This window comes from Bubalus bubalis, chromosome 13, assembly GCF_019923935.1.
Source record: "Bubalus bubalis isolate 160015118507 breed Murrah chromosome 13, NDDB_SH_1, whole genome shotgun sequence".
NCBI lineage: Eukaryota > Metazoa > Chordata > Mammalia > Artiodactyla > Bovidae > Bubalus > Bubalus bubalis.
This window is the reverse complement of record NC_059169.1, coordinates 59,133,511-59,150,824: the sequence shown is the minus strand read 5'-3', so window position 1 is coordinate 59,150,824 and position 17,314 is coordinate 59,133,511.

The window sequence follows — 17,314 nt, the reverse complement described above, 5'->3', positions numbered from 1 at the left end:
CTTTTCTGCCTGTCGCTCCGTGGTCTTTGAGTTGTGGCGTTTGCTTTCATAGCATTTTTACTCTCGTTATCAGGCTGTCAACCTTGATTTCTCTTCCAATTTCTGACCTGCAGTCTTTCAATGAACCTAATGGAAAGAAATACATTGTTAGACATGTTAGAATTATGGGTGAATTAGGAGTACAGCCATTTGGGGGTGAGGAGTGATAGGGAGTGTGTTGGTTGAGCGCTCAGTGTTTGTGTCGTTTCTCTAGGCTATCTGTGGCCTTTTGGCTTTATCTTTGGTTCCCAGAGTGTTCCAGGTAGACCCAAGTGTGAAGCAGTTATTTTTGCATCATTATTTTGTCATGTTGTATGATATTTATAGCTGGAAGGCACCTAGCAACAACTTAATTCCACGGCTCCCCTTTCTTCCTTGCTGTGACTGTTGAGGATTTGATCTCTTAGAGGGTATAAAGGAAAAGAATGAGGTACAAAATTAATTAAGGACAAAAAGAGGACACACTCGTGGCTAGGGCCTTCTTCCCTTTAGTCCTTGCTACATTCTCCAGCGCCCGTGGCCAGTGCTGTGCTGACCGCTACACAGCAGAGGACATGCGTGCTGGGGGGTTTGCCTGGGCCGGGGCTTCAGTTGCAAACAGCTAGGGAAGCCTTGCCTGGCCAGGGGCAGCTGCTTCTTGCAAACAGATGGGGAGAGAGGCAGCGTGGGCTCGAGTCTCCTCTGGCGGATCCCATCCACCCAGGTTCAGACTTGGGAGACTGGCACCCCGAGCTCTCCTCCCTGCCTGCCTGGATGTCACTGTGGTCAGCTGCTCCCTGCCCAGCAGAGGCCAGGATTCACCAGCGACTCCTTACCCTCCGATTCCCAGACAGTCCTGCTCCGCCAGCCAGGTGAGAGAGGGAGTTGAGAACACGTGTGTTCGGTGCCCACTTCCCATCCTCTTTGTGATTCGAAAAGTCATGGCCAGCTCTTCCCCGATTTCTCATTTTCTAAGATCTTCTTAGGACCTGTCCTGTGAGTTGTTGAGAGGCTCAGCAGCAGCCTCAGGCATTGAGACCTGAAATGGGGAGCAAATGACCTGGTCCAGGCCCTTCATGTTACAGGTGAAGGAACGGAGCCCACAGAGAGTTTAAGATGTGTGTTCAGGATCACATTCTGAATTGGGAAACAGGACAGCTGTCTATTTCTCATCTTGATAAATGCTGCAGGTAAGGTGTAAAGAAAGCACACCAGATAGCAAGCGCATTTATGAAGGGGCTTCAAACCTCTGCAGCGTGGTGCTGATAGAGACGACTCACCCAAGTAGATGGTAGTTAAGAATAAGAAATACCAGATGAATTGACATCATACAGCACTGGTGCTGACATTTGTAATGTTTGCTGCGTGCTAGAACTTTACCTTTATTGCTTTATTAAGTCCACACATTAGTTTTAAGATGTGTTTACTATTATCCTTTTATTTTGCAGAGGGTTTCCCTGATAGCTCAGTTGGTAAAGAATCCACCTTCAATGCAGGAGTGCCCGGTTCGATTCCTGGGTTGGAAAGATCCGCTGGAGAAGGGATAGGCTACCCACTCCAGTATTCTTGGGCTTCCCTTGTGGCTCAGCTGGTAAAGAATCTACCTGCAATGTGGGAGACCTGGGTTCAATCCCTGGGTTGGGAAGATCCCCTGGAGAAGGGAAAGGCTTCTCACTCCAGTATTCTGGCCTGGAGAATTCCATGGACTCTATAATCCACGGGGTTGCAAAGAATTGGACACGACTGAGTGACTTTCACGTTCACGTTGTTTTTTGTAGAAGCAGCAGCTGAGGCTTATAGGGTGACTTGCTCTAGTCATTTGGCTCCTAAGAAGCAGAAGAAGGAATGGAACCTAAGTTAGTTTAGTTCCAAAGCCTAGGCCTTTGCCATATTCCAAACAGTGTTAAATGCAAAAGTTCTCAATTCTTGAAATAAATGTTAACATTCACCCATTTTTCTGAGGTTATTGATCACTGTTTTACCATCCCTTTCCTGTAGTGCCTTTTTTTTTTTAACCAAGAGACTTGTGCAGACTACAGTGATATATTCTTTTACAGTATTTATGTTTCTAATGATAGGAAAAAATAGTGGCTTGTGTTGTGGGATTACCATGAATTTGGGGGACTTCCCTGGTGATCCCAGTGGTTAATCTGCCTTGTAATGCAAGAGACTCAGGTTTGATATTTGGTTATGGAACTAAGATCCACATTTTGTTGTTCAGTTGCTGAGTCGTGCCTGACTCTCCATGACCACATGGACCACAGCATGCCAGGCTTCTCTGTCCTCCACTCTCTCTCAGTATCCATTGAGTCAGTGATGCCAACGAACCATCTCATCCTCTGTTGTCCCCTTCTCTTGCCCTTAATCTTTCCCAGCACCAGGGTCTTTTCCAGTGAGTCAGCTTTTCACATCAGGTGGTCAGAGTATTGGAGCTTTAGCTTCTGTATCAGTCCTTCCAATGAATATTCAGGGTTGATATCCTTTAGGATTGACTGGTTTGGTCTTCTTGCAGTCTAAGGGACTCGAGTCTTCTCCAGCACCACAATTTGAAAGCATCAACTCTTTAGCGTTCAGCCTTCATTATGGTCCAACTCTCACATCTTTACATGACTACTGGAAAAACCATAGCTTTGACTAGATGGACCTTTGTCAGCAAAGTAATGTCTCTGCTTTTTAATATGCTGTCTAGATTTGTGATAGCTTTTCTTCCAAGGAGCAAGCATCTTTTAATTTCATGGCTACAGTCATCATCTGCAGTGAATTTTGGAGCCCAGGAAAATAAAATCTGTTACTGCTTCCACTTTTTCCCCTTTCTGTTTGTCATGAAGTAATGGGACTGGATGCCATGATCTTAGGCTTTTAATGGTGAGTTTCAAGCCATTTTTTTCACTCTCTTCTTTCACTTTCAGCAAGAGACTCTTTAGTTCCTCTTCACTTTCTGCCAGAAGTCATCTGCATATCTGTCATCTGCATATCTAAGGTTGTTGCTGTTTCTCCCAGCAATCTTGATTCCAGCTTGTGCTTCATCCAGCCCAGCATTTCGCATGATGTACTCTGCATAGAAGTTAAATAAGCAGGGTGACAATATACAGCCTCGAATTACTCCCTTCGCAATTTTGAACCAGTTCATTGTTCCATGCCCGATTCCTAGCTGTTGCTTCTTGACCTGCATACAAGTTTCTCAGGAGGCAGGTAAGGTGGCCCGATACTCCCATCTCTTTAAGAATTTTCCACAGTTTATTGTGATCCACACGGTCAAAGGTCCCACGTGCCTAGAAGCAACTAAGCCCACACACAAACTGCTGAGCCCGCACCGCAACCAGAGAGTCCCTGTGCCTCAGCCAAGACCCCCTGCAGCCAAATAAATAAAAGCCATGACTTTGGGAATATTGTTGCCCTTTGCTGTATCTGAGGTACACCTACTTCTCTTTCAGGGCAGGCTTTATGAAATGAATTGATCATTCTGAAAGTTTCTCCATGACTTGCCCTGGCTTCAGTGTCCACATTTGAAAAAATACCTCAGAACTGATTTTCTAAGTTTAGCTCTGAATGTTCAAAATGCTTTCGATTAGCACATCTTAAATAACTTCTTTCAACAAATAACTAATCATGGTCTGACTACTGTATTCCATAACATAAATCCTAAACAATAGTGTTAGTAATTGTTGTAATTAAAGATGGATGAGTCAGGCTTCATTTGGGATTTATAAAAATACCTCCAGCTATTTTTCAAACATTTTGAAATACATTTTATAACATTTCTAAAACATACTTCAACAAGAATATTTCCTCTAATTTTTAAACCCTTGTGTATTTTAAAGGGAATTTAATTCACATTTCTGATTCATTGGCGAATAACTCATAACTGTTATTTTTTGAGGACAATTTAGAAGACTTCCCTGGCAGTCCAGTGGTTAAGAATCTGCCTCCCAATGTAGGGCATGTGAGTTCGATCCCTGGTCAGGAAACTTAAGATTTCCACATGCTGCAATTAAGACCCAATGCAGCAAAAAATAATTTTTAAAAATTTAGTTTCCAAGTCCTTAGGAAACCCTTCTCATAAATTCTGTGAGCCTTTAAAAGCCTTTTCCGTAGTCAAACTTTTTTCTCCAAGATAAATGTGTGTGCAATGTTTTAGTTTGGTTTATAATGCAGAGCCTATATTTCCGGATCTAAGTTCACTCTGAATTTCGTGTAATAAGTTGTTCTGCCTTTACTGTAAGAACTCGCTTCATTTGTGTCTCTTCAAAGCACATTTCTGTGAAGAACTGGTGATCGGAGCGCTCTCTTGAAAACCCAGCGCGCTGACATTCCGAGCTGTCTCCCAGAGTCACAGCACAGGGAACAGGTGTGGGTTGATCAAACACAGCAAGCCCAATTAGCTGTTGATCGGGGCTCTGTCACATCTGCTGAATATGTATACACATTTGTACATATTCAAATAAACGTACACATTCATAAGAATGTTCACATCCTCATAGGTTGTTGGTTTTGTTTTGACCTCTGTAAATTCTAACAAAACAGTATTCTATTCTGGGTTAAATTGATAATTTATTGTGCGATGACTGTAATTGTTCTCATCTGTCTTCAGAAATGTTTTCCACCTGAGATTTAGTTCAACAGGTTTCTGTTGCCTGAGCAGTAGGTCTCTCAGAACAGCTTTTTGTACGGTTTTAATTGAACGGGTTCACTGTCTTAGAAAAAGTAAGGTTATTGCTGGGAAGGTAAAAGGAAGTACGCTGACAACTAATTGGACAAAATGTCATCCCAAACAGCAGCTCTAAGAGATGTGTAGAGACACAGCAATTTAAGAATGGAGTTTGCTCAAGGCAGCTAGAAACCACATACATAAATATTCACAGTAAAAGAAAAGCACCATTTTCCTAGGTTCTCATTAGAGAATGGTATGAAGTACATATTTGCAAATCATAAGAAGCAACCTCTTTAGTTACTATTCTTAATGAAACCTCATTTCACCCTGAAGTTTGCAGTGTGGGATTATTAAACAATGAGAACATCTTTTCAGTACTTTTCAAAGTATACCTATTTCTTACATAGTTTGTTAGTTTGTACTATAAATTAATTTTTAATATTTTAGGACAGTCTTTTATGATTAGATAAGTTCCTTTTAAAATTTCATACCTGAATTTTTCTTTCTTCATACCAAAATGAAAAACCTCTTGAAAGGGAGACTTTTACCTTTTGCTTTTATATGATAATTATTTTACTTTTCAAAGGAATTATGCCTACAATATTAAGATTGTTTTTAATTAAAAAAAATTTTTGGCCACACCATTTGGCATGTGGGATCCTAGTTCTCTGAGCAGGAATGGAACCAGTGCCTCCTGCTTTGGAAGTGCTGACTCTTAACTACGGGACTGCCAGGAAAGTCCCTAAAGTGGATTTTAAAGAGCAGTATTTATAGAAATCCAGTCAGTCCCTGCCCTCACTTTTGCCTCTGAAAAGCCCTCGGCGTGCAAGTTAGTCGTGGCTCTTGACCTCATGGCCTTTGACTGATGGGACAGGATCGTGCTGGTCACATTGTGTGACCTGGGACACAAACTCCTACATGCTCACAAGCTCCTGTGATGGTGGCTGTCTGCCAGTTAGATGCTTGTGAGTTTTACACTGTATTATATTTACTAAATGATAATTTACAGAATATTTGTAATTAAGTATTTATAAAAATATGCACAAAATTTAAAAATTTAAGGACTATAAATATGAAAACATGGAAAATCATTTTACTGACACAAAATACCTTCCAAAAATTATGAACAATACTTGTATTGAGAGCCATGAGATTAAATACACTTCATTTTAAAAAACCAAACCTTGGTCTAGGCTAACTAGGTACAGTGATTCCGTTAATTTTCATGCTTTTAATGACTTTTGTAATGAAAAAGTTACCCCACAAAAGTGTGTAGATCCAGGTGGAAGAAATAAATCATTGGCTGCAGTTATAAATCATGAGCTTCATTTTTAAATTATGGGCCATTGAATATGCAGAAGTTTTCATTTAACTTTGGCTGTTAAATTTGCATCTTTCCTGGTATCAGTCAGTTCTTGCAAATTAATTGGAAGGTTGCATTTTGTATGAATAGTTTAAAAACCTACTGAACCTCTTCACTGGGAAGATTTTTAAATAGGGAAAATCATTTCAAGTTAAATTGCACATATTAGAGTTTCTAATAAGAGACTTGGTGTTTTTGGCAACAAAATCACAGAACAATGGAAACAAATCCTGGGGTCAGGGCCTGGGAGTCTTGCCTCCACCTAGCTCCTTGATCCTCCTATGCCCATAAATTCTTGTTATTAGTCAGTCCCCCACCACTGATGGTTTTCCTGATTCTGCTTAGCCTAGAGGTGATCGCTTCAAGGACTTAGGACAAGTTTAATTCCCATCCCGGGTTTTCATGTCTCCCTGGATTTGGAATAACTCCTGACTTTCGGATACAGGGATATGTCCCCGTCCGCCTCTTTGCTTTCACTGATCAGCCATCCCTGTGCTATGTCCAACAGAGGCCCTCTACCTCCTGCAGACAGCAAGCTCTGGGGCCGTGCCCTCACCGGCTCCTGCCCTGGGAGTGCAGGGGGCTCTCCCAGTGTGAGACTCCCAAGAAGGACACTTCTGGATGACCCATCCTTGTTGACACAGGGGTACAGCAGGTCAGCTATATGTGAGTGGGCTTGCGGGGGCACCCGCAGCAGGACAGAGGCGGCTGTTGCTGGTAGGGAAGCGTGAAGGGGTGAGAGTCAGATTGGAGGGAAGAAAATGGGAGGAGGAGGCTGAGTTTATAAAGGCAAGGAGTCCCCCTCATGTGTTCTGTGCCTGGGTGAGGGATGTCTGGCCTCATTGGGGCCCTGTGGACTCTGGATGGAAGGTCCTGCCCTTTGGCTAGAGATCCGTTACTATGGAAATGAGAGTCTGTCTCGAAAGAGCACTGTGGGGCTGGGAGGACTTCAGCTGGGGAGCCAGACTGGGATTCCAGCCCCTTCTTCCCAGCCCCAGGTGGGCAAGTGGCTTATCCTCTCTGTGCCCCTGTTTTCTCACCTTCAAATGGGGATGGTGACGATGAACCTTCCTTATAGGACTGCTGGGAAGATGAAATGAGACACTTAAAATATAAAGTGCTTATCAGTCTCTGGCCCCACCATAAAGTGAAAGTCGCTCAGTCATGTCCAACTCTTTGTAACCCTGTGGACTGGGGCCTGCCAGGCTCCTCTGTCCATGGAATTCTCCAGGCCAGAATACTGGAGTGGGTAGCCATTCCCTTCGCCAGGGTATCTTCCAGACCCAGGAATTAAACCAGGGTCTCTTGCATTGCAGGCAGATTCTTTACCACCTGAGCTACCAGGGAAGCCCATGGCCCCATTTCATAAACCCTCAATAAATGTAAGTTGCACAGTGTGCTAGAGTTGGCTCATGGCAGGCTTTTTTGGATCCAACTGTTGACCATTAAAAACAACATTGCCAGTCTTTCAACCTACTGATGGCTTGAAATCAGCTACGGTGAGGTTATTTACACCGTGGAAACTAGCAAACACCACAAGTGAGGCTTCCTCCTCCACAAGGCCTCCTTGCAGAAGTAGTTCCGGACACATCACTATAGCTCCCTTTATTTTGTTTGGGTTTTGTTTGGGTTTTTTCCTGCAAATAAAGCGGCTCTGGTTGCCCATCCTTGCTCTCTGTCGGTGCCTCTGAGATCAGTAGATGGAGTGATGACCCTTGCAGTCAGAGTGCGTGGGGTCTGTTTGCTTGTTAGTGAGCCGCTTTGACTCAGGGCGGGAAGTGACTCAAGGGCAGGAAGGGATCTGCCGCAGTTAGGGACCGCTCTCTTCTTTGAACTAGACTTGGCTCTGAGGCTTCTATTGTGACGGAGCAGAAATCTTAGGACACCAGAAATATCCCAAAGTGTCCCACTACCCTTTCATTTGCTGACAAATACGGTCTGAGCTGTATCAAGGCGGTCCCCACACTACTTTTACCAAAAGTGGGATCCTAAAGTCACCCTGAAGCTTCTGGACCCCCAAATTGGCCTACCCAGTGGCCAGAGTAGACACGTGTACACTGAAGTGTTTTGCTAAATGCTTCGTGAGCTCTTGGGCTATTTTTCCAGCAAAGGTAGAAGAGGCAAGAGGAGAGAGGCTTCTGTTCTTCTCTTAGTCCCTTTTGTGTGAACCAAAGCATGGATGTTGGTGGTTGTGCTCTTGCCCTGTTTACCACACTGAGACCCAGATTTCTCCCTCTTTATAATAGGAACAATACAAGCAAGCATAATTTCCTCAAAAAGAAGCACTTTAAACAGGGAGCTGACAACACACTGTCTCATTGTCTTTTCTGACTGCATATACAGGTGTGTGTCCTGGAGAAGGTCACATAGGGAAGAGCTTGGTGTTTCTCGCATAAGAATCAGACCAGAGCTGCGGTTTGCTTTTCATAGAAAGAAAAAGCATTACATCATGTCAGAGGGTCTCAGGTTTCCTAAAGAGGGGGGTGGTTTCCCAAAGTTTTCTGTATAAGGAAGTCTTCTGTGTAATCCACAGGGGATTATGCATGGAGGGTGTCTAGAAGGATTTAGCCTGGATTTATTTTTCCGTATTTTTCTCATTTGAATCTCAGACAGATATTTATTGATTGATTTATTTAGATGTATTAGGGGGCTTCCCTGGTGGCTCAGATGGTAAAGAATCTGCCTGCAATGCAGGAGACCTGGGTTAGGAAGATCCCCTGGAGAAGGGAACGGCTACCCACTCCAGTATTCTTGCCTGCAGAATTCCATGGACAGAGGAGCCTGGTGGGCTACAGTCCATGGGGTCGCAAAGAGTCAGACACAACTGAACGACTAACACTTACATCTTTAGTCTATTATGTAGACCTTTATAAAGTCAGCTTAGCTTACTGGATGCCCAGCAAATCTGAGGCACAGCCCCTGCCTTACAGAACTCATCCCATAGAGAAAGCCCTGAAACAAACCATCGCCAGATCCATCCATCAGCCACGAGACCAAGCAGCAGAAGGGAGGAGGAGAGGCGCAGGGAAGGCTTCACGGAGGAGGTGCTATCAGCCAGGCTCTGAAGCACAAAGAGGAGTTTATCACATGACGAGAGAAGTGACAGTCCCCACTCGCTGCTGACTTGCGTCAGTCTGCCTTCTATCAGAGCAGGTTCTTTCACACACTAGCAGCAGCGAGTTCTGGGAGGCAGGGGGCATCGGTCACTGCTGTCCCCCCTGCAGAATGTTGCACATGTCATGGCTCCGTGCCCGGTGGGCAGTGAGACTCCTACTAGAAGACTCTGTCTTCACTGTGACCCTGTAAGCAAAAGCCCTCATGAAAAATACTGACACAAGGAAACTTATTTACCACATGGCGATGGCGAAGCTGGGATTGGACATTGGCTCCTAAGCCGAAAGCCCAGGGTAAGGCTGGGTGTTAGTCTGTGTACGTGACCTAAGTAAACACAGAACTTCAGTTCCTTTCAGTAGCTTAGAGGTCCGTCATTGTGATAGCTGGTCGTGGAGTCGCTGACAGACTGCTTTGCCCATCTTCTCAGGACAGGTGGCGGTGGCCTTGGGTGCTTTGGTTTGGACGAATGTGGATGAAGGTCTGGCTCTGCAGTCACAGTATCTTTTCAGCCTACGAAACTTCCCTCCACTTTTCCAGGTCCACATGCAGCCTAGGCTTCATCTTGGAGTTGTCTACGGGATATAATTTTTTCCACATATGAATCAAGCCTACTTTATAAATCAAAAAGCATTTCTTAATTTGCAGTTGTATATTAAATTCACATGTTTCAGATGGAAATTCACGAAATCTATTTTGCATTACTCACACTTTATAGTAATTTCTTTTGGCTATTGCCCTCAGGCTGCATAAGAGTGAAAAAATATATATTTGAATTCTTTGTTTTGACTTTGTTCACAGATTTTTAATCTAATTAGTTCTTTCTTTTTTCTTCAAAAGTAACATACACAATACTGTCTGAACAAAGACTGATAAGCGGAGACAGGTTTGCCTTATAACCATGTTCATCTCACCTAGATTATGATGTCAATTCACTCGGAAAATTCGTCTGTTTTTCTGCCCTAATTAACTGCATAAAGTTGATATGTGCCACTAATAAGTTTGATATCTGCCTATCAAATGGTGAGGAAAAGGATGTCCAAATTGGATAATGCTGAAAGACTGATCCGTTTCAGAGCCAAAAGGGACCTTACAGGTCGTTGTATCTAGTGTTCCTCATATTGAGCAAGAGAACCCATTTGTTCTATGAGAAACCTTTAAATACTTTCAAATGAACAACCACCAAAAAAAAAAAAGAGACACAGTCTGGGCCTGGGGGATGACCTCTCTGAACCGAGAATCCACTGTGAGATTTCAAAGGCCACATGACAGGACTTTGGGGATAGGTTCGAGGTTTCCTGCAGACCTGTGGGCAATCAGAGATCAGGGAGTGGCTTGGGACTCTGAGGATAAGTCCACGGTCTGCCTTTACCCGCAGTGAACTCCAGTTCGAAACACAGTGAATGGAGGGCATCACCGTGATGGTGGTGTCATGCCAGCCTCAAATTCCCATGGGCGGGAGCCGGGGCTGCGTGTTTGGAGAGCTGTGCGTTTCTGGCATCAATGAGAATGAGGCTGCTGCCGCCAGGAGCTTTCAGTCTAAGAGCACACATTAGTCATGTCATCCTTGTCCTTCTTTGAGTATTTATCATATGTGCCCCATGAAGGGTAGTGAATCAGTCCACTTTCTCTCGGTAGGACTGAGGGATGAAATATGCCCCAGGTTTCAGTGGCTTGCAAGAACAAAGGTATGGATCTTATGTCATCTGCAGCTCTGCTACAGCTGTGATTTTGCTCCATACAGTGATCCCTTCTTGAGACCCCTAAAACCTTCATTGACTTTGTTCTCACAGCATTGGAAGGAGAGCAAGGGGGTTCGCAAGCTCTCAGAGGCTCTTAAAACTCCTCTTGAGATGTCACACACATCGAGTCTGTTACCACTGGTCAAAACAAGTCATATGGCCAAACTTTTTGTCAGTGGAATCAGGAACTATTCTCTCCAAGAGGCATCAAGAGGTATAACCCTCCGCCCAGGGTGGTGGTGGTGGTTGTCACTAAGTCGTGTCTGACTCCTTGCAACCCCATGGACTGCAGCACACCAGGCTTCCCTGTCCTTCACTAAATCCCAGAGTTTGCTCAGACTCATGTCCATTGAATCCGTGATGCCATCCAACCATCTCATCCTCTGTCATCCCCTTCTCTTTCCTTCAATCTTTCCCAGCATCAGGGGCTTGGTTTGAATAATTGGGACAGGAATGCACTCTGCACAGGTGGTACTCACCAGGTAACTGTGCTTCACAGCTACTTATCTGCTTTGGCCCGGCTATTCAATTTGGTTTTCCTGGTTGCTTTTTTTTTTTATTTTTAAAAATTAATTCTTATTGGAAGATAGTTGTTTACAATGTTACATTAGTTTCTATCATATAGCAAAGTGAATCCACTATATGTATCTCCCCTCTTTTTTTGGATTTCCTTCCCATTTAGGTCACCTCAGAGCATTGAGTAGAGTTCCCCGTGCTGTACAATAGGCTCTCACTAGTTATCTGCTTTCGGAGAAGGCAGTGGCACCCCACTCCAGTACTCTTGCCTGGAAAATCCCATGGATGGAGGAGTCTGGTAGGCTGCAGTCCATGGCGTTGCAGAGAGTCAGACATGACTGAGCAACTTCCCTTTCACTTTTCACTTTGATGCATTGGAGAAGGAAATGGCAACCCACTCCAGTGTTCTTGCCTGGAGAATCCCAGGGACGGGAGCCTGGTGGGCTGCCGTCTATGGGGTCGCACAGAGTAGGACACGACTGAAGCGACTTAGCAGCAGCAGCAGCAGTTATCTGTTTTATACATAGTGTGTGTAGTGTATATATGTCAATCCTTGTGGCTTTCTGTCTTTAACTTTCATTTTTTCTTATTTGGAATTTTTAGAATTGGAAAGCCAGAAAGCTTTAGGGCCAGATTGATATCTAGAGGTCTTATCTCCTGCTCTTATTTTTCTGGTAGAGGGACTGAGGTCCAGGGAGGTGATCAGCAGCAAGATCTCCCAACAACACTCTCTTCACATCATCACCTTGTGAAAAACCTTAAGGGAAGAAGTGCTTTGCTAATTGGATGAGAAAAGGCTTCTACTGTTTGTGAAATCATACCCCTTCTGGAGACAGAAATAGCCTCAAACCCGGTGGTCGGTCTGGGGATGAAAACTGGCTCAATTTTCTATCAATTTCTTTTACCCAGCCGCATTCATATTAGAGGTAACTTACTTAAATTTATTACGTAGCGTCAACAGAGCGCTGGGAGCTGTTTAGTACAATAGGAAGGCACAGTTCTGCCAAGGGAAATTGCATCTGTATTTGACAAATAGACATCACCCTGAGCCAATTTTATTTAAACCCCATATGGAGTAGGCAGTGTGCTTCCTTTAGCCTTTGTGGGGTAACAGTGGGGGGATGACTGTCAACGCTGGAGGCATTAAACTGGGTGAGAGCTGCTCGGCGGGGCTTCCATGGGCCTCTAATGTTCCCCCGTGGCTCAACTGAGGAGAAATAACGAGACGCAGCACTGCCTGTGGGAAACGCGGATAACCTTTATGTAGCCACTGACTTTCCCAGCACCCACTCCTGCTGTCCAGAGATTTCAAGTTCTGAAGTCAATGGCCGATGAAAAAGTGATAAAGTAGATGGAAGTTCCTGGAAGAGCGCCCGTATAGAGGCCTAGGATTGTGGCACGACGGAAAGAGGCAAAACAGGAGCTGCCACTACTCCAGGGAGAGGCTGGTTACAGGGGCGACACAGTCCCTGTTGTTCATGTAGATGCTCAGTCGGGTCCCTCTCTTTCCAACCCCAAGGACTGTAGCCCGCCAGGCTCCTCTGTCCATGGGATTCTCCAGGCAAGAACACCAGAGTGGGTTACAATTTCCTCCTCCAGGCTGTTGCATGAGAGTCAAAGTCGCTCAGTCGTGTCCGACTCTTTGTGACCCTATGGACTATACAGTCCATGGAATTCTTCACATCAGAATACTGGAGTGGGTAGCCTTTCCCTTACGCCAGGGGATCTTCCCAACCCAGGGATCAAACCCAGGTGTCCCGCATTGCAGGTGGATTCTTTACCAGCTGAGCCATAAGGGAAGCCCTGCCTGTTGCATGAGAGGCTCACAAATAAGATCCATGAGGAAAGTGAATGGGGTGACCTCTCATACACCCAGGAAGGTTTCAGAGTACAGTGTAGCCTCTTTCTTTGAGGGGCAGCTCACAGGCAAGCACCTACTGATGCCCAACACTTGGCGACAACCATATTTCACATTCTAAAAGCTCTTAGGTGTGTGACCAGCATAATTTATATCCTTTTTGGCCATGCCATGTGACTTGTGGGATCTTAGTTCCCCAACCAGGGATCGAACCTGTGCCCTCTGTGTTGGCAGCATGAAGTCATCACCACTGGACCTCCAGGGAAGTCAGTGACCAGCGTAATTTAAATATTTGTTTGCATTTGAGCATCTTAGACAAAATAGATTGCAGAAGTATGGAATTTCTGGCAGAACTGCCAGCATAGCTGAGCTTGAGTGGCTTATCTGGGCTGTGCTCTGGGGCAGACAGAGCACCCTTCCCAGGACGGAGTCTCCACCTTTAGCCCGTGGCAGTGAAAGGGGAGAGGAGGAGGAAGGGACACACCTAAGAAGAGTTCTTTGAAAATTGCTTTGGCATCTGCAGACTAGAGGCAAGATTAGCCTGACTCAATCTTGAAAAGGCCTCTTTGTGTTTTATCACTTCCTCTCACCTCCTAAAGCATCTTCTCCCTGTGAATCAAGTGCCAGTTCCCTTACGTAGGTTTTCTGAAACCTCGTGTTTTAACATCCCACCCAGCCTGCTCTGTATTGCCCTAAAATGACCTCCCCCACTGCCCACCCTGACGTCTCAGTGGCACTAGTGGCAAAGAACCTGCCTGCCAATGCAGGAGACGTCTTCCTGGGTCGGGAAGATCCACTGGAGAAGGACATGGCGACCCACTCCAGTACTCTTGCCTGGGGAATCCCATGGACAGAGGAGCCTGGCGGGCTACAGTCCACGGGGTCACAAGGAGTCAGAGAAGACTGAAGCGACTGAGCACACGCACACGCCTGACTGTCTCAGGCAGAGTCCCTTTTCCCTGAGTGCTGGTGGGTGTTAGGAAGGCAATCTGATTAGATTTTCTTACACACAGTGGTGTTGTAGCACGTGGGGTTTTCTACTTCTTCAGCTGTCTCTCCCCACTCTTTCCTCTCTCTGGCTGTGCTTTCTAATCTCCTCCAGGTATAAACCTTCTGTAAGGAGGCTCTGAAAAATACGCAGGTCTAAACCTGCTTCCTTGAGACCTTGATCAGTGGGCTTCCGTGTGATCAAAGTGTCTGACTTTTTAAAGAGTTCCTAGATAATCTGAATCCAACCCCCAAGTTCTTGCACACGAAGGCCCAATTTCTTCTTGTTGCCATAATAGACGGAGGCATTGCCTTTCGCCTTAGTATCTTCTTTTGTTTTTTTTTAAGATTTTTTTTTTATCTGTTACAATACTGCTCCTGGTTTATGTTTTGGTGTTTTGGCCACGAGGCATGTGCGATCTTAAGTTTTCCAACCAGGGGCTGAACTCTCACCTCCTGTGCTGGAAGGCAAAGTCTTAACCACGGGACCACCAGGGAAGTTCCTTACCTCAGTATCTTAACAATACCCCTAGAATCAGCTTTAGCTGATTTTAGTTGATTCTTAACTTTCTTTTCTCTTAGAAGAACTGAATATAGACTCTATTCCTGCCCAAGTTCCTAGCTTGTAAATTTAGCCAAGGGCAAAGACTGGAAATTCTACAGTCTTTGGAACTGCTTGGCTTAAAACAGGGCAAAAACCCACCCTTAACCGTGATCTTATTAGATGATGCTAATTCCCTCCCCACTAACCCATCTCATTTCCTTTTATTCAAGGACCTTTCTTTACCCAGTTCTCACCCCCAGAATTTTGTACTATGTAAGAAATAATTTCAGTTGCTGCGAATTCTTATAATTCTATTTAATTACCATACAACACAATCGTAGACATGCATTTCATTAAAATGTATTAGATTTGCTTTATTGTAAGTTTTATTGAATGCGAACAATGAACTCTGTTTACATGTTGCTCTGATACTGCTTGTCTACGAAAACATTAATGAAACAAAGTGGGACAATTGTTTAGTAACATTTCCTTTGTGTTTGACTGACAGAGTGGCACTAGGTCGTCAGAGGTCAAGTGTGAACAACAGGCCTGAGTTGACTCTCATGGCTCCAGACAAACAGTTTGGTTTTCTCATCTTACATTTTGGATTTCAAAGCAATCGCGATCTCCCCACCTCAGTCTCCTCCCAATATAGAAGCGCTTGTCTCTGGGGCTGGGAGAAGGAATTTTGCCAAGGCTTTTGGCAGCATCCTTCATCATGTCCTCAGGGCAAGGTAGAGAGGTGTAACTTCAATAATAGGTTCATGGGTTCTTGGCGGGGCAAATGACTGCACCAAAGTGTATTACTTAGTGGATTTCTGCTGGGCTGGAGAGAAGACTTTAGTGCCTTGCTCTAGGCCTGTCCTTGACACTGTTCTCCAAATGCTTGTTTTTTCTTTCTTTCTTTTTTTTTAATTTAATTTGTTGTTTAGTTGCTAAGTCATGTCTGACTCTTTGGCGACCCCATGGACTGTGCCACCAGGCTCCTTTGTCCCTGGGATTTCCCAGGCAAGAATACTGGAGTGGGGATCTTCCCAACCCAGGGATTAAACCTACATATCCCACATTGGCAGTCAGATTCTTTACCTCTGAGCCACCAGGGAAGTCCAATTTACTTTTAATTGGAGGATAATTGCTTTACAATTGTGTTAGTTTCTGTTGCATAAGAATGTGAATCAACTAAGTATATAGACATATGCCCTCCCTTTTGAGCCTCCTTCCCACCCCCATTTCTTTAAATTAATTAATTTGTTTGTTTATTTTTTGGCTGCACGGCATGTCAGATCTTAGTTCCCTACACAGGAATGAGACGAGTGCTCCTGTAGTGGGAGTGGAGTCCTAACCACTGGACCACCAGGGAACTCCCTCCAAGTGTTTTAATACAAGGTGAAGATATCACATTTCTGGACGACCCAAAGCTGGGAAGAACAGATTATATTTAAGGCTGTTGAAACAATGTTTAAACAGAGCTCAGGTGGAAGGAAGAGCTAGAATGATCAAAATGAAAGGTAAAGAAATGCCATGAGTTAGGAACAGATGTCAGATCCTATGCTCATCAATCGTCTGATGCACAAGTGTGGGGGCCCTGGTATGACAGTCACCCCATGACAATGGTTTGCCCTAGAATGAGCCACCCAAGGGGTTCCAGCTTCTCAGGAGTTGACCATGAGGGTCCCAAAGGATCTCCAGGGAGGTCAGAGGATCTAGTCATCTAAAGCTAGAGAAAGAAACCTTGGATTCCCCTGTGCTCCCCTAGTAGCACCATTCCCGAGCTTTGCACCTCTTTGGAATCTAGCTCTTGTCTCAGTGCATCGCAGTTAGGTTATCTTGGCTTCTTATTCATAAACTCTTTTACTGCTTCTGAGTTCTCAGGGTCCAGTGTCTGACACAGACACAAACTGGGGTTTAGGAAGTCCCTCCAGGCAGGGATTTTTGTCTGATTTGCTATTAAGAGTTTTTGTCACCATTGCATCCACAGGTCTCAGTACATATTTGATGAAAGAATGAAGGACACATACAGATGCTCAAAAAATCTTAGCCATTGGTTCTCAATGCGATTGTGGCTCGTCCTGTCAATAAGTCATCACTTGGCCATTGGAAACCTTTCAGGAACTTCACTTCCTTTTTCTTTTGCCTCTCAGTTCTTAGTGCATAGGACTGAAAAGCTTGATAATCCTTTGAACAGACAGATATACTCCAGATGTAATGACTTCATCACCTTTTGGCAAGGAGTTAAGTGCGAAGTTGGTTCTGGGTTCGAGTTCCAACCTGGACAGTTGTTTGTGAGATTATGACTTGGGAAACTTTCTTTCTTTCTTTTTTTTTTTTTTTCCCAGTATTATTAATTTCACATTTATTTTACATAGTATTTTTGTCAAACTTACCAGTTTTAAATGATTAATTCATAATCACCATCTAGAGACAAAATTTCCTCTCAACTAATGATTATTCTACCTACAGTTCAGCTCACTCTTCTGTCTACAATAGTTATATTTCATTTTATCAAATCTGAAATATACAATTA